The sequence below is a fragment of the Miscanthus floridulus genome, chromosome 3 (assembly GCF_019320115.1).
Source record: "Miscanthus floridulus cultivar M001 chromosome 3, ASM1932011v1, whole genome shotgun sequence".
Lineage (NCBI taxonomy): Eukaryota > Viridiplantae > Streptophyta > Magnoliopsida > Poales > Poaceae > Miscanthus > Miscanthus floridulus.
Genome location: NC_089582.1, coordinates 27797016 through 27815728, shown reverse-complemented (window position 1 = coordinate 27815728; position 18713 = coordinate 27797016). Strand labels below are relative to the sequence as shown.

The window sequence follows — 18713 nt, the reverse complement described above, 5'->3', positions numbered from 1 at the left end:
AAAGTGAGAAATCCTTATCTTACCCTTTGGATGATTGTGAGAAAAGAGAAGAGAAGGTAGAGGAGGGGGCCAATTTGGACTTTCACCGATAATTTCCAAAAATCAAGTCTTCCCTAGATTCTAGATTATGTGACTATGGTAATCAGGGGCTTTTATTATACTACTAATCTATAATATAATTAATCGTGTTTGGATCATATAATTTAATTATATAACCGGATTATAATCATAAGATATCCAAACAAGGCTTTATTTCGCCTAAAATTACAATACTTGGCATTTCATTTCAGGACGGAAGGAGTAACATATTCAGTAGAAAATCACCCCTTCGATAGACACAGTATTTCAAGGCGATGCAGCTAACAGCAGACAAAAGCGTTGCTTTAGAATTATGTACATGAAGAAGAGCATTGCCGTCACTCTTCAGGTTGAACAGGGGATGACTAGGAAAACAGGGGTGAACTAAACAGCTACTGCTCTTTCCAAATTCTTCAGGCGATCAACCATCAGGGAGACACAAGCGCAGCAAGAGTAGAGATTCCCTGGAGAAATAGACACATAGACTGAACATTTCTGTCCAACGTCCACAGCAGGCCAAGAGTTCCAATTTTAGGCCTGCCCAATGGAAACAACAGATAGGCCATCATCAATGGTGATAGTCATATAAAGCAATATTGAGGTCTTGTTTAGAACTCATATCCACCTCAATCCACATATACTGAGGTGGAAAATTAACTAATTTTCACCCCCAATCCACTCCAACGCATGTGGATTAAGGTGAATACGAGTGCATCCAAATAAGCCCTCCGCATGCTTCCCCTGTTGGAGTATTTCTAGGAGATTGTTGTATCGATGGCAAAGTGAGAAGAGCAAAAGGCAGCATAGCGTAATGAAATTGAAGACAGAACTTCTAGCCATATGTGAAGTTATATCACCGCAAGCAAAATCAAATTCAGTTTATTCCAACATTCAATAAGGTGTGTTTGCATAATAAGTTGAGTTGTATACTAGACAAAGAATCCAGATTTTCAGGGGAAACAGAAAGGATAAATGCACAACTCGCAATGCTCATGTGGTACTGCAGAGTGCCCCTGGCCAGCAGTAGTAAGGTTAAGAATCTTAAGACCATCGATGTATCAGCAAAGAAACAATCCAGGACACTAATAACTTGGTTAGAAGATAAAGAAAGGATCAAAATCAATACTTACTGCGATTATCCGGTCCAGCCTCGCCCGCCAATCAGGTATCCATGCCCCAAACTGGAACAGCAACCCTGTGTTCCTTCAGGCATCAAACAGCAAAAGCAATAAAGACTCAAGGAATAGTTAAAAGTGTGCAATTACATTTGAAAATTTAAACAACAAATATGTTTTGCGTTCTAAAATTTATGAAAAAAAATTATACACACAGATCATAGATAATTGCAGGCATACAAAATTTCATGGAGAAAAGTGAGCATATGCCTTCTGCGAAAAAAAAATACAAAGAGTCTATCATTTTTGTGAAGAAAAATGATGTGCGTCAGCATGGGTATCCATGACCTACAAGAAAATGTTTTTTTCACTAATTTTGAAAATGCACGTGCGTTTTTCAAATGGGGGTGTAGCTAATCCCAAGCTCACTCGAATCTTTACCATAGTCAAAACTTGTATTCCAAGAACCAAATACCAATTCAAATTGATGCCAAACAAGATACTGGTGGTAATTGACAAAATAGAAATATAACTGTATTTAACTTGTAAAGGATTAAGATTAATTGATGTCATAGGGTGTCTTAAATCAAACTAGTTGTTTACATATAGATAAATAAATAAGTCCCCTCATACCTACAGACACCAGTTTAAGCTTCCAACTAATAAGCAGCTCTACTTACTACTCCCTCCATCCCAAATTATAAGTCATTCCAAGAATCTTGGAGAGTCAAACTTTTTCAAGTTTGACTAAAATTATAGAGAGAAACACAAAGATTGATGACATCAAATATGTATAATATGAAAATATAACTAATGAAGAATCTAATGATACTTACTTGGTATGATAAATATTATTATTTTGTTATATAAATTTGGTCAAATTTGAAAAACTTTGACTCTCCAAGATTCTTGGAATGACTTACAATTTGGGATGGAGGGAGTACTATTTAGCTGAACCGGAGACAGTACCACCAACGAAAATTCTGGATAAATTTGCAAAGGAACAATCGATGTGGGAAAAGTGAGGATGCATACTAGAATCTCCGATAGCAACAGGTAAAGATGTGATGGACGAGCTCACAAGGGGGTTTTGGGGGCTCGAAGCATGTGTCTTCATCACTAGCCGGCGACCAAGCACCAAAGTTTAGGTTGTATTGTGCAAGACAGTTCGCTCGGAGGTGTATGATGGAGTTTTGACCAATGGAAGGCAACCAATTGGATGACACAAAGAGGCTACGGGCACCAGAAAAGAGGACATGATCACCTATACATATCACTGGAACAGTCCTACCCAAGGCCTTGTTTAGATTGAGAAAAATTTCAACCCGATGAATAGTAGCACTTTCGTCTTATTTGGTAAATATTGTCTAATCGTGGACCAACTAAGTTCAAAAGATTCATCTCGTGATTTCCAACTAAACTGTGCAATTAGTTTTTTTTTACCTACATTTAATGCTCCATGCAAGTGGCTAAAAATTGATGTGATGGAGAGAGAGTGAAAAAACTTGGAATTTTGGGGTAATCTAAACAAGGCCCAAGACAAGATCAGCAAGCTTGAGAACCAAAAGGCATGAACAGGCCCTATTCTTGTAGCCGACAAGCATGATCTCTGAGTCCAATTCAACCAAAGGCAAGTAGATTTCCTTGCTTGATACTGTCGCGACTGTCCTTGGTGGAGGCACTGTTGGTGGAGATAATGGGCCTGGTCGCTTCTCTTATAATCTGTACTTTTCAGCTTATTTTTTTAGCCGGAACAATATTTTTTCTCTCGCACTAAATCAGCTGGAACAGTATTTCGACTTCTTTTTCAGCGAAGCGAACGTTGCGGAGGATCAATCCGGGAGACATGACGTGTTAGCCAGTCTTTCTGATACACCACATACAGCTTCCCCTGATACTGCAGGGTCGCCTCCAGTTCGTCCTCCTTCCAGCTGCTTATAGTCCACTCATCATCACCGGCTGATGCAACAGCGACGCGGCCAATAGGAGCAAGCGCTAGCATCACGGTAATGGTCCCCGAGGCCGTGATGTTGACGGCGCTGCAAAGCTCGCGGGATAGCTCCCGGTAGAAATAAAACACATCAGCAGCATCCAACAGCCTGATGCGGTTGGGCAGCTCCTCCAGGTGCTTCACCTGCTGGGCAAGGCAGTGGAAGGACGGGAGGTCGGCGACGTCACGGGTGAAGGGGTGGAGGAGGCGGAGGGCGGTGTCCTCGAAGCGCAGCAGGAGGAGCAGGCCGTCGGGTGAGTCGAGGACGTGGTGGTCCTCGAGCTCCGGGATGGGGACGCGGACGAAGGCGCCGGCGGCGGAGACGTCGAAGAAGCGGGCGTGGCCGCCGTGCGCAGGGTGGCCCGGGTGCCGGCCGAAGCCCTCGGGGAAGAGCATCCAGCGCCGCGGGTGGAGGCGCGGGTCCAGCAGGCCGCGGCCGCGCGGGGAGGCAGCGGTGGCGCGCCAGCCGGAGCAGACCGCGCGGAAGCGGACGTAGTCCAGGAAACCCCCCGTGGCGAGCACCCGCGCGGCGATGAGCTGTGTCAGGTCGATGTGCAGCGACGCCCAAGAAGGCATCGCCTCCTTCCCGCCGCCGCCGCCCCGGTGGGAGGAGGCCCCTTGCGGCAGTGCTCCGGCGGCCATCTGTTTGCGGATTTGGGGGCGATTGGAGAACTGGGGAGACGTCGCTGCCTCGATTAATTCGGTGAGATGAGTTTGGTTAAATCGTTAAGAATTTTCACTTTAGTGAAATGTGAACAGAATTTATTGTCTATAAAATTAAGGACACGGCTAAAAAACAGCCGTGCGCAGGCACGGCCTTCAACCTTCGCGCACGTCCACCTCCCCTTCTTTGGTACCACGCTATGACTTGGCGGAGCTCCGTGCCCGTGGCGGCCGCCTTCCCCCTTTCGCTAGAGCTCACCCGTCCGACCTGGCTCGGTTGCCTCCGCCATCGTTAGGCCCCTAACCGGCCTCCAGCTATCCTCACCATTCGACCGGCCTTCCTCCCTCCAAACCTTCCCTTCTAAACCCATCGGAGTTGGGAAAGATGCGAGGAAAAGCTCGCTAGAACCTAACTTGGAGATCTAGGAGGAGGAGGAGGCCTACCTCGCTGGATCCTCCATGGCCGGCGCGGGTGAAGGGAGGAGCTCGGTCCGTGTGTGGCATTGCTGATCACTAGTGGCATTGCTATGTTACTAAGTAATACCAACAAGCACTTCTGGCGCAGTTGCTGGGAATACAAACCTTGCAGCTACGTTAAAAAACGCCAACAAGCTAGTGATGTTACTAAGTAATACCAACAAGCACTTTTGGCGCATTTGCTGGAAATACAAACCTTGTAGCTACGTTAAAAAACGCCAACAAGCATGTCTGGCGCCGTTGCCGGGGAAGGCATATTGGTTAAAGAATCTAGTAGGACATGTTCATGATAATATGCATGTAAGGTAGCCATTGTTTATGCAGGCTAACTTTACTTGTTTTCTCTGGTTGTGGATGAAAATATGATAGTGTATGATCGGTTACAAACTGTCGAAAAACTACATCGAAAATCCAGAGGCACTCCTAAGGAAGAAACGGTCTCATGCCGCTTCTTCTTCTGTTACTGCTCCGACAGTCGAACCAGTCACCCCTGCACCTCCAAGACCCTCCGCGACTACTGCACCCCCGTTGTTGCCAACGTGCCCGTTGGGTCGGCTGTCAACACTAGGGATGGGAACTTCGAGCTCTATACCAGCCTCATCACGATGGTGCAGGCAAACCAATTCCATGGTTTGCCTAGCGAGGACGCGAACGCGCATCTCCAATACTTCCTTGAGTAGTGCGACATGATCGTCATCAAGGACGTCGCACTTGAGAGCATTAGGCTCCGCTTGTTTCCCTTCTGCCTCTCGGGAAAGGCGAAGCAGTGGTTTTACAAGGAAAAGGAAGCTATCAAGACATGGGACAAATGTTCCGCGGTGTTCCTCGTCAAGTTCTTTCCCATGGGCAAAACCAATGCCCTGAGGGGACAAATTTTGAACTTCCAGCAAAGCTCCATGGAAACCATTCCCGAGGCGTGGGAGAGGCTGCAGGACTACATCCAAGCATGCCTGCACCACGAGACTGAAAACTGGTTAGTGCTCTAGAATTTTTATGATGGATTAATACCCATGACTAGGGGCCACCTCGATACTGCTGCTGGAGGCGCTTTCCTTTCCCTCACCATTGATGGAGCCACGGCTCTCATAAAAAAAATGGTGTCGAATTAAAGCTGGGGGGAGGAAAGGAAAACACAAAAAGGAATACATACCGTGAAGGAGATGGATATGCTTTCTGTAAAAATAGATTTATTAATGAAAAGACTAGAGGAACGGACCCAAGAGAAAGACGCCATGATGGGCACCGTCCAGGCCATGGACTCATGCATGACGTGTGAGGTCTGTGGGAACGTTGGCCATTCGGGGAATGATTGCCCTGAAACCCGCGAAGAACTGCCTTCATCAACAACGAGTTTCGCCAACCAGGTAATAAAGGGTGGAACAACCAATCCCACCCACAAGGTAATTCGAACTATAACTCCAATTACAATTCGAATCAACCTTCACTAAAAGACTTGGTATTCAACCAAGCCAAAATAAATAAAAGTTTAACTAAAAAGCTTACAACCAATGATAAAATTCTTGAAAATATAAATTCTCAAATCGAAGGTTTAACTTCTACCGTTAAAAATCAATTGAGCTTTAATAAAATGATAGAAATACAACTAGCTCAAATAGCTGCTGCAATTCCTATTGATAGTAATGGAAAAATTCCTGCTCAGCCTAAAAATTCTCATGAAAATGTAAAAGCGGTGACCACGAGGGGTGGTAAGACCACTTGTGATCCACCAAGTCCTAATTAGTCTACAGGAAAAGCAAAAGAACACCAGGAGACCGAACCTTTGACAAAAGAAAAAGAACAAGAAGAGGTGACAGCACCAAAAGACTTCGTCGGCACCAGTTACCTACCGTTTCCCACAAGCAACCGCAAGTAGACCGTGGATGAGCAATTCGCTCGTTTCGTTGAGACGATCGAGAAGATACATGTAAGCGTCTCCCTAATAGACGTCTTGCATGTACCTTCCTACACCAAGTACATCAAGGATATCATCAACAACAAGCGACCACTACCATCCACGAAGGTCGTCAAGCTGACAGAGGAGTGTAGCGCTGCTATACTCGACTTTCCTAAAAAGAGGAAGGATCCTGGGTGCCCCACAATCTCATGTTCCATCGGGATCTAATATTTCGACCAAGCCTTGTGTGACCTTGGGGATAGCGTAAGCATTATGCCCATGGCTATCTTCGTCAAGCTGAACCTCACGCAATTGATGCCAATACCGATGATGCTTCAGCTGGCCGATTCGATGGTCCGCTATCCAACGGGGATAGCCGAAGATATTTCGGTAAAAATTCAAGATTGCTACGTCCCTATTGACTTCATGGTGCTCGACATGGAGGTCACAAAAGAATCAACCCTCATCCTTGGGTGACCTTTCCTAAGCACTAAAAAAGCCCAAATTGATATTGGAGCTAGAGAAATCCGCTTCAATATCCATGGTAATGAAGAAAAATTCGCCTTCCAGCACAGGAAGGAGCAATGCTCCATGATTTGTATCAAGTATGGGCCGATCCCACAAGGCCTAAGGGAGGTCCACATCCAACCTCAAATGATGGACATGCCTATGAAAAAGAGCAAAGAAATAAAAAAGAAGCCTATGTGGAAACCAAAAGAAGAAGCTCCGAAGTCCACCACTACACCACCAAGAACAAATAAGATGGTGTGGAGGCCAAAGAAAGAGCAACCCTCTGCATCCAGTTCTCCGTGATCAGGAGCTCCATCAAGCAAGAACTACCAAAGGTAAATTACTAGTTATCTTTTACAATTATGCTAAATTCCTAGCTTACGCATTAATAAATTCAAAAATAATATATATATATATATATATATATATATATATATATATATATATATAATTTGCCTTTTGAATTACCTTTGTTGTTGAGTTTTAGTTATCTTCCCATGTTCTATACAAAGTATATGTTGGTTTGAGACATGGTTAGTATACAATCATGTCTTCATAGGTTTTTTAAATTAAGCATGGTATTTAGGTTATTTAGCCTACCCTGATTAGATATTTAATTTGATCATTGAACCAAAACTACTAAGTATAGAAATTGGTTGATATACTAAGTAAAAATAAACAACTTACCTCAGAATCATCACCTGGCAACAAGCAAGCTTGGGGAGGACACCCCCGCAGAGGTAAGTATTATCCTTTAATTTTTGCATTTTAATTTTCACATTATTTATTTTCTACATTTATTTAATTATCAAAAAATCAGAAAATGTAAAATTCCAAAAAATAAAATATGATAAAAACAACAAAAATATTTATTCCACTCCCATATGTGATTTAAGAATGTTTAGTTTCTCCTTTGTTGAAATGATGAATAGTTGCTCTATTTGTAATTCATTTGTGCCTAGGCTATAACGTAGTATTCCCCAAGATTTAAGTTTGTTGGATAAAATGTCTCATCCTAAAGCTTGAAACTTGTGGGTTGCAAAAGCATGATTCTTTTCTAAGTTATTGCAATTTATGATATGGTAAATAGAATATGCTATTACTTCATTCTAAGAGAAATTTGATATCTGGAGTTTTCATTTAAAAAATACTAAAATCAAAAGTTTCTCAATGGTTATGAATTCCTACCATGGCCATATGACACATTCAAACGCAAAAATTAGTCATACGCTACTTATATTTACATTGAGTTTTGTCAAATTTGTTGTGACCCTTGTAGAGATTCTAGTCATGCACCCATGATCAAGATTCACGTACACCCACAAATAAAATACTGACTCTTACACTGAGAGTTACACAAAAACATGTTTTCCGTCCACCAAATAAAAACTCCAATCACTTGTCATGAGTCTTTCTCTCCAAAGTTTTCATATGCCAAAAAGAAGTATGGGGCTATGCTAAAGAAAAAGAAAAAAGAGAGATACATGAAGCTCTCAAAATAGCAAAAGAAAAAGATGGAACATATGAAGGTTCCAAAGTATTGAAAAAAGAGAGATAGCCCATACTTCTAAGGCAATAATCAAAAAAGAGAAAGTCATGATCAAAGGAGTACAAAAATATTAGGATTAGGAGAAATATTCCACACACTTGCACATCTTGATCAAAGTGTATGACTTGCATCTCCTTGGATCCAGTTTTTGACTTAGCAATATATGTGATGTAAGTATGCCTCTCATTCAAACCTACCTAAAACTCCACTCAAAGCCTTCTAGAGATAGGATGAAAAGAAGGCAAAACAATCAAATGCCTTGGTGAGGATCATACACATTGAGCGATCGAGTGAATCATTTGAGGAACTTACATTTTATTTTACAAAATTCATAAAACCACAGGATAGAAGGTTGATCAAAGAATGAATGAATGATAATTCTGTTAAAACTATTCTTTCTTGCAACCACCTAAGACTTGGAAAAGCAATAAGCCCCACATGGACTAAGTTAAAAAGGGTGGATAGAATGCCAACTCATTTATATTGAGGAAGAATACTTTGTTATAGGCATGGCACTTGTGAATTATACTTGTCATTGTAGCAACTACTGATAAACAACCAATAACTTAGCTATTTGTTCGAGATGAGCAAAGGTTAAGCTTGGGGAAGCTTGTTGGTGGTCTTTATCGATCAAATCTGACCGCCAATTAAGACACAAAAAGAGGAGAAATTAGCAAACTTAAACACATATGCATTTACTATTAACAAAGTTCCACATGTATTTGGAGAACATTATTTTGCAGGTCACAAACACAAATGCATGAAATAATTCACCAAAAGGCGCTTTCCGATGCTGATTTGCACAAAGGAACAAGGGAGACGCCTATCAAATCAATTCAACTAGGACAAAGCACCGCGGGGAAGCAATCCTGGTCTAGCCCATGGCCTACCACGTGAAGGTGGTGGTGAGTGGCCATGGTCAAGGGGTGGCCAACCCCCTACCGGCGCTGCTCAGCCACCCCTTGCTGTGGCGGTGGCATGGAACCATGCTAAGGCGGTGGGAGTCGGGGACGCACCAAGAATAGCCTCCAAACACCGCCTAGCTCCTGTATAAATAGAGGGGTACCCCCTCTCTCAAAACACAACCTTGAGCATCACCTCACACACCACTACCTCACTCTCTTCTAGTAGTTGTAGTTTTACTTTTAGTAGCTTTAGAGCAAGGCAAAGCTACCTTGGAGAGCTTGGCTCCTTGGAAGAAGTGACTCTTGGGTATAAATAACAATATGAGTTCTTCCAAAGTCATGCTTTCATATGATAACTATAGTCATACTTATGAACTAGAGTATAGTTGTTGTGTTATAATCTTGATATATGAACTAGTGTATAGTTTATGTGTCATGAGAATAACATACACAACTTTATGCTTAAACACTCATATAACTTATATAATTGGGATTAGAACTCGGTGGCCTCCCAACCTGCTTCACACTTAGTCCTAAGACTAATTATGTAATTTGTATGATCATTAACTAATCTTTGTATGACTATACTAGACCAATGACTGCTCGACTTAGGATTATTCTTTTATTCTTTCTTTTCTATTTTATCCTTTGAGGAATGTCAAGTGTGTGTCCACTATCTTGAAATCACCGTATTTACCCCTACTATAAACATTGGTGTACTTGCAAGCATTATTATTCAAGTTCATATCCATACTAGACTCTTAATCAAATGCCTTCCTTTGGAAAAATATAAATAACAATACCCTGAATACTTCTGGGTGAAATGCTACAATAATAACTCCGTGTGCTTGCGGATAAATATCTAAAATTGTTAAGGAACTATCAAGGCTATTACTTAGTGGCATTGCAGATCACTAGTGATGTTGCTAAGTAATTGTTGGTGCAAAAATGTGTCAATAGCGCCTGGCACACAGCAAGCCAGAAGGATCTGCTTGATGGAGCAAGGATGGAGATCCACTTGGCTTCAACGCAGGACCAGTCGACCCTACGAATTCCTCCCGAGGGCGTGCTAGTCAATTTGACCTGCAATTAACAAGGAGAGAAAGTTTATTAGTAATTTAAGGTGGAACATGCCGGTCTTGCCCAGACAGTTCCAAGTGTGCCACTTTAGGAGCAGCCAGACAGAAAAATCGACTAAATAGCCGATACAAGAAAAATCGGCTGTTAAGGACTGTAACACTCGCGGGTTGTGATTGATTTTATAATGACTGACTGCGATGCACCCAGCTTTAATGATTCTTTCCCTTAAGCTATTAACATGTATACATCAGAGATACATCACTGGCTAAATCAGATTCGATCGATACATAGTGTAGAGCCAATAAATTCGGTGAAAAAAGAGGATATACCACGCATACAATCAATTGTTTGATACAGACAAACCTACGAACCGTCTAGATCTAATCCATTACCGTCAACAGTGAGGTTCAACTGGATCGATGCAGCTATTATGACGATGATAGTCTAGAACCAAAAAACCCATAGAACCGACCATACTTTAATAGATTCGTGAAAGCGTGTCATATATGTGAAAGCACAGGTGAATCGGCTAAAAGAGCCGATTCAGGTAGAAAAAGGATCATAGCATGTGAACAATCGACTATTCGATACGAGCAGACCTATAAACTCCTCAAATCTAACCTATCATCTTTAACAGTGGGGTTCGATCAGATCGATGACAGCTATAATAAAGATAATAGATTAAACCTTTAAAGAAAACAAATCTATTCATATTTAATAGGATCATGAAAACATATTATGAGCGTTAAAGTGCAGGCGATCGGCTATTTAGCCGATACAGGTATAGCAAACAGCCAAGGTCACGCTTGGTCGAAAGCAAGTCTACCAACTAGCATCCTCCGATCTAAAGTGCCATCAGTGGGGATTGACCAGATCGTTGCAGCCATAATAGCGATCTATAAACCTAATTTAACTAGCCAGTAAACCTCCTCAAGATCAGACATGCCCTAATCGCGTACTATGCATGATCAAGATCGAAGTAGGACAGTCGATAAAACATAATCCATCATTTAAAGTAAGAATCATCACAATGTGGCAAAATAAACGAGGGACTAAAAGGATGTGAGACCGATCTAGTTCGATCTTGATCGAGCGGGTTGATGTTGCTGAAACTAATAACAATAAGAACATCAGCAAGATTGGTAACTTAATGAATCTACCCAAAGGATGCCACCCTTATGTAGAGCCGATAACTTGATCTTAATCTAATTCGAGCAGTGGAGGTCGAACTTAATCGATGCAGCCGTACTTGAACTAGATAAGAATCGATAACTAGCTTATACTAGAGCTCGCAGTGGAGGTCAAACTTAACCGATGCAGCCTTACAAACAGAAGTATAAGCCATGATGGTACTTATAAATAAGCCAGAGGTCAGCCAGACCGATGCAGCTCTGCTTGTTGAAGAACTCGCTGAGATCTACACTACTCCTACTCCTAAGGGTTGGCGTAAAGCTAAAAAAAAGTAATTGGTATTGATTGATTGGATGTTCTTTTACAATAGCCGGGGTCTAATATTTATACCCGAAACCTAAGCATGAATCTTACTCAAGTACGACTCATTACAATCTTTGGTATAAGAGAAAATATTCTTAATTTATGATAACTTGGACCCTAATCTTTCCCTTTTTGTAGAGTCTAACATGTCTTTCCCAACGCCAACCATAGCTTATTGTCGTTATCTGCGGACGTCATTTGAAGAGAGCCAATTCTAGTGTCGCATCTAAATTAGTTGATATCGACCCTTATGCAATCGATTCCTTGATGATACAATCTTAGAAGCTTTGAGTTCCCGCGTTCTTCTTCCCAAATTTTGGTATAAACAGTAATATCAACAAACACTTCTACGTAGTTGCTGGGAATACAAACCTAGTAGCTACGTTAAGAAGCGCCAACAGTGGGCGTAATTTTCATATTCAAGAACAGCCGATTCATGAAAATTTGAATTTTTCCCAGTGCAAGTATAGACCAGTCGGCTAGGCTGACTGAATCAAGTTGGCTTAGCCGACTCCCTCTCTACCATGGCCAAGTCAGTTAGGCTGACTAGCCATAGTTGGCCAGGCTGACTCCTTGAAGTTGGCTAAGCCGACTATCCCTAGTTGGCTCAGCCGACTGCCCCAGTTAGGCTTAGCTGACTCCCTTTTGACCAATCCGGTACTGGTCAATTCACCCAAGAAGCTCCTAAATTGGCCCGATGTAACTTCTAGTGATGTTGGGGCTGATTAGAAGATTGGAGGACTCTCTTGTTAAGATATTTACTGTGATCTAAGTGCTCAAATTGATAGAAGTGTTCAGCAGAGCGCTTTCAAATATGTGTTGCATAATGATGAGCTTTATCGGAGAACCGCCGAAGATTTATTGCTCAAGTGCTTAGGATCTGATCAAGCAAGAATGGCTATGGGAGAAGTCCATGAAGGCATATGTGGTACGCATCAATCGACTCCGAAGATGAAGTGGTTATTGTGTAGAGCCGATTTTTATTGACCTACTATGATGGCCGATTGCTTTCGTTACTACAAAGGATATGAAGAGTGCTAGAAGTTTGGAAATATTCAACTTGTGCCTGCTGCTATGCTTCATCCTATTATCAAACCATGGCCTTTTCATGGTTGGGGGTGAAAGCATCTAGGCCCCTTGTTGGGTTTTGGTGATTAATGACAATACGTGATTACTGTGACTAACGTGTATTTTGCAGAAACAATTGAGTTAGGTCACGGTAATGGAGATCGATTGGGCAATCATGGTTGTCATGCCCCTACGATAGAAATCGTTTCGATTTTCAAAGGATGGACGACAAGGTTAAGGATGAGCTAGTTCTAAGTGTCGATTGGAGTTGAAGAGACACTTAGAGTAGTTTAGGACTTTGTTTTTCCTTTGGCTATACTATTAAGGGGGGTATGGACGGGTAGCTTGACCTAGGTGAGTCTAGTGAGTTAGGTGTGGTGCACACTTGTTCAAACTAGCGCTAGGTAGCTCCTACATATGCCTAAGATCAAATGGAGCAAACTTCATTAACATATGATCGAGGTTTGGAAGTGAATGGAGGGTCAAATACTGACCGGACGCTGGCTTCGGTGTGACCGGACGCTGGCGTAGAGTCCGGTCAGCTCATTTGACTAAGGTGAAATCATTCGGTGTGACCGGACGCTGGAAGGTCAAGTGACCGGACGCTGAGAGCCAACGTCCGGTCGTTTCTAGTAAGGTTCTAGAGAGGGTAAATCGTGACCGGACGCGTCCGGTCAGTGCTGACCGGACACTGGTAGCGTCCGGTCACACTGTAAACCCTGGAGTTCAGGGTGTACTGACCGGAGCGTCTGGTCATCATGACCAGAGCGTCCAGTCACCCCGCAGAGGCACACAACGGTTCATTTTTCAGCCCATGTTATAAATAGAAGCTCCACTCGTGTGTGGAGTTACTTTTGCTCATTCCAACAACTGAGAAACACCTTAGAGAGTGCCAAGAAGAGCAAGGTCCTAGTGAGGTGATTGAGATTTGAGAATCCAAAAGAGAGACCTCATTAGTGAAGATCGAGAGTAGCAAAGTGTGCATCCACCTTCTCATTAGGCTTGTCGTGGTCAAGTGAGAGTTCGTGCTTGTTACTCTTGGTGATCGCCATCACCTAGATGGCTTGGTGGTGATTGGGAGTTCGGTGATCACCCAGCGGAGCTTGTGGGTGACCCAACTCATGTTGTGAGCGGTTGTGGGTGATTCACCACGACGGAGTGTCGAAGAATCAACCCATAGAGAACACTTGATCCTTGCACAGATCAAGGGGTAGCTACACCCTTACGCGGGTGCTCCAATGAGGACTAGTGGAGAGTGACGACTCTCTGATACCTCGGCAAAACATCACCGCGTTCCTTCCTCTCTATTTACTTTGAGCATTTACTTTAAGCATTTACTTTGAGCAATTCAATTCATGTCATTACATTCTTAGAATTGCTAGCTAGAGTAGGATTGGAACCTAGGTTGCAAGTCTTTTGTGCGGTAGAACAATTAGGAACACTTTCTAGGCACAAGGGGTTAATTAGGCTATCCATAGGATTTATTTATTGAAAGAAATTTAGAATTAGCCCAATTCACCCACCCTCTTGGGCATCTTGATCCTTTCAATTGGTATCAGAGCCTTGTGCTCACGTATTTAGGCTTAACCACTTAGAGCAAGATGTCTCACAGGGATGGACCTCCTCCTATCTTTGAGGGAGATGACTTTGCTTATTGGAAAATTTGCATGGAGGCGTATCTAGAGGCTCTAGATGTTGGTATTCTTAGAGCCGCCTCACAAGGCTTCCCAAAACCTCAGGATGCTACTAACCTACAAGGCGATGAGGTTAATTATGAGAAGTAGAATGCAAAGGCTCGAAACACCATCTTTAGAGGCCTTTGCAAAGATATGTTCAATCGTGTGAGGAACCACAAGGCCACCCATGCACTATGGTCGGATGTTTGTGTGCTCCATGAGGGAACTAAGAGTGAGCGTGAGGAACGCTATCATCTTATCATGAAAAAGCTCAACTCTTTTGAAATGCTTCCTAGAGAAAGTGCTAATGAAATGTATTCATGTTTGAATGTTCTTGTAGAGGAAGTCAATGGGCTTGGACTCACTCAAATGAAACCATCCGATGTTGTAAGAAAGATCTTGAGTGTCCTCCCCATTGACAAATATGGGCATATTGTGATCGTGCTACATCAAGGTGATCTTTCCGCCGCTACACCGACACAAATCTTGGGAAAGATCAATGCTCATGAAATGTACATGCACATCATGCCACAAGATGGCTCACCCTCTATCAAGAAGAAAGACAAAGACTTAGCATTCAAAGCTAGCCAAGAGAAGGGCAAGGCAAGACTTGAGTATGAAAGCTCAAGTGAAGATGAAGTTGATGATGAAAGCCTTGCTCTCATGGTGAAGAAGACTGCCAAGATGCTAAAGAAGCTCAACAAGAGTGGCATCAAGTTCGATGGCAAGAAGAAGTTCTTCACAAGCTCAAGAAGAAAACCAATCTCCGAGATAGATTGCTACAATTGTGGCAAACTTGGCCATCTAGCTCATCAATGCACAATGCCCAAGAAAGACAAGTTCAAGAACAAGAACAAGGGCAAGAAAGATGACTCAAGCAATGAAGATGAAGATGAGAAGAAAAAGAACAAGCCATACAAGAAAAGAGATGGCAAGAAGGACTTCCACAAGAAGAAGAAGAGTGGAAAGGCTTACATTGTCGGTGATTGGCTCGCGGACATTGATTCATCTAGTGGATCATCCGATGATGAAAGTGATAATAAGAAGGTGGCCGCCATTGCTATTGACTTATCATCTTCACTGCCTTCACCGCCATCATCCTCTACACACCTATGCCTTATGGCCAAGGGTGAACGCAAGGTATCACATGATGATGATAGTAGTGGTGATGATCATGCTCATAATGATGATAGTGATAGTGATAGCGATGATGAATATGAGTCATCTACTTATGATGATCTTGCTAAATTACTAAAGAAATACACTAAGATCATTATAAAGACTAGAGCTAAGAATGAAAAGCTTGAGATTAAGAATGATTCTCTTTTAGCTAAATGTGAGATAGCCAAAAAGGCTAGTGTTGAGCTTAGAGAAGCAAATGATGCTATGTCATCCAAACTCAAGGAGCTCAAATCTTCTAAGAAAGAGCTTAAAGATAGACATGATAAACTTGAGTGGGTACACAAAGAGCTCATCACTAGCCACAACAAGCTAAAATATGAATACACTACTCTTAAGGTTAATCATGATACCCTTGTTATTGCTTAAGAATTTTTACCCAATGAGCCACATGATGCCACTAATGATGTTGTTAAGATTGATATAGCTACATCATGTGATGATCTTATTGATGAGAGCATTGAGCAGGATCTAGTGGCAAAGGTAAGAAAGTGGTTGAGTGCAATGACTATGATGAGTACATCAAGCTCAAGCATGATAATGAGAAGCTCAAGAAAGAATTTGAAGAACTCAAAACCACCAAGCCTATTATGCTAGAAACTATTGTTCATGATGATGGTTTGATCCTTGAGAATGAGAAGCTCAAAGATGAGAACAAGAAGCTCAAGGAAGAAAAGAACAATGATGCTCTCAAGGAAGAAAACAAGCTCAAGTTAGAAAAAGAGCATCTTAAGATTGGATTGAGCAAGTTCACAAGAGGCAAGCACCTTCAAAGTGAGCTCTTAATGAACACCGTCATGAAGATGGATAGAAGTGACATTGGATACATGGCAAATCAAGAGAAGAAGAAGGCTCAAGCTCAACAACAACAATCAAAGCCAAAGCCAAAGCCGAAGAGATGCTTTGAGTGTGGACAAGAAGGCCATTTTGCTCATGAGTGCCAAACTCCACCACCACAACCATTGCCCAAGCATGCTAGATCCTTTGCCTTCAATGCTCACTACATGCTTAGAAAGGATTCTAGTGGAAAGATGAAAGTGACGTTCTTAGGACCTCCCAATAAGAATAGGCCTAAGAAAATTTGGGTTGCAAAGTCACTTGTTGAGAAGGTGAAGGGCCCTCAACAAGTTTGGGTTCCTAAAGCTTGATCTCTTGTGTGTAGGTGAACTACAAGACCGGTGGAAGTCATTAGGTTATTGATAGTGGTTGCACACAACATATGACCGGTGATCCTCGTATGTTCACCTCACTAGATGAAGAAGTAGATGGACAAGAAAGAATCATATTTGGGGATAATTCAAAGGGCAATGTTAAAGGATTGGGCAAAGTGGTAATATCAAGTGATTATTCAATCTCAAATGTGTTATATGTTGCTTCATTGAGCTTTAACTTGCTATCCGTTGGGCAATTGTGTGATCTTGGATTCCAAGGCTTGTTTACCGAGAAGGAAGTTGTTGTATCTAAGAAGGATGATGAACAAGTGATATTCAAAGGATTTAGATACAACAACCTATATCTAGTGGATTTCACCTCTGAAGATGCAAACTTGAAGACATGCCTATTCACCAAAACAACACTTGGGTGGCTATGGCATAGAAGACTTGCTCATGTTGGGATGAGCTCACTCAAGAAGCTTATGAAGAATGATTTGGTGAGAGGGTTGAAGGATGTGAAGTTTGAGAAGGACAAGCTTTGTAGTGCATGTCAAGCCAGCAAGCAAGTTGCAAATACCCATCCAACAAAAGCTTTCATATCAACCGCAAGAGTGCTAGAACTCCTTCACATGAATTTATTTGGACCAACAACATACAAGAGTTTGGGAGGAAATCTTTATTGTCTTGTGATTGTTGATGATTATTCAAGGTATACATGGGTATTCTTTCTTCATGACAAATCCGAACTTGCATCTTGCTTCAAGAAGTTTGCCAAGAGAGCACAAAATAAATTTGAAGTGAAGCTCAAGAAGATAAGAAGCGACAATGGGAAAGAATTTGACAACACAAACATAGAAGCTTATTGTGATGAAGTTAGAATCAAACATGAAGTCTTCGCAACATATACTCCTCAACAAAATGGTGTAGTTGAGAGGAAGAACCGGACATTGATCACTCTTGCTAGAACAATGCTTGATGAGTACAACACCCCTGAAGGTCTATGGGCGGAAGCAATCAACACCGCGTGCTATGCATCAAACCGCATATTCCTTCAAAAGTTCCTTGGCAAGACACCTTATGAGTTGCTCAATGGGAAGAAGCCGGACGTCTCTTTCTTTAGGGTGTTTGGTTGCAAATGCTACATCTACAAGAAGCGACAATACCTAGGGAAGTTCCAAAGATGTTGTGATATTGGTTTTCTTGTTGGTTACTCATCAAAGTCCAAAGCATATAGAGTATTTAATCATGCCACCGGCTTGGTTGAAGAAACATATGATGTGGAATTTGATGAATCTAACGGCTCCCAAGGAGCACATGAGAATCTTGATGATGTAGGTGATGAACCATTGAGGGAGGCTATGAAGAACATTCCGATGGGAGACATCAAGCCAAAAGATGATGAAGATGATGTACAAGTCATTAACCAACCTTCTTCATCAAATGTACCACAAGATGGTGAAAAAGATGGGAGAGTGGAAAATGAAGATACTCATATCTCTCATGAGCAAATGGTGGTACAAGCACAAGATGTTGATGCTCCACAACCTCTTCCTCAAGTGGTCAATAGAAGAAACACACCTCTCCTACAAGATCATCCACAAGATCTCATCATAGGGAGTCCATCAAAGGGTGTAATGACTCGATCTCAAAAACTTACTTCATTTATTGCTCATCACTCTTGTCTCTTGTTTTGATCCTACTAAGGTAGAAGAAGCTCTTCAACATCCAGATTGGATAAATGCTATGCATGAAGAGTTGAACAACTTCACTCGCAATAAAGTTTGGACTCTTGAAGAGCGACCAAAAGGTGCAAGAGTCATTGGAACAAAGTGGGTGTTCCGAAATAAGCAAGATGATCAAGGTATTGTTGTGAGGAATAAG

The 18713-nt window shown here is 42.1% G+C and overlaps 1 pseudogene; it reads right to left on the bottom strand.

Annotated features, from left to right (window-relative positions):
- Positions 1-171: 171 nt before the first annotated feature.
- Positions 172-4175, bottom strand: LOC136541503 (uncharacterized; annotated as a pseudogene).
- Between the last annotated feature and the right edge of the window lie 14538 nt (positions 4176-18713).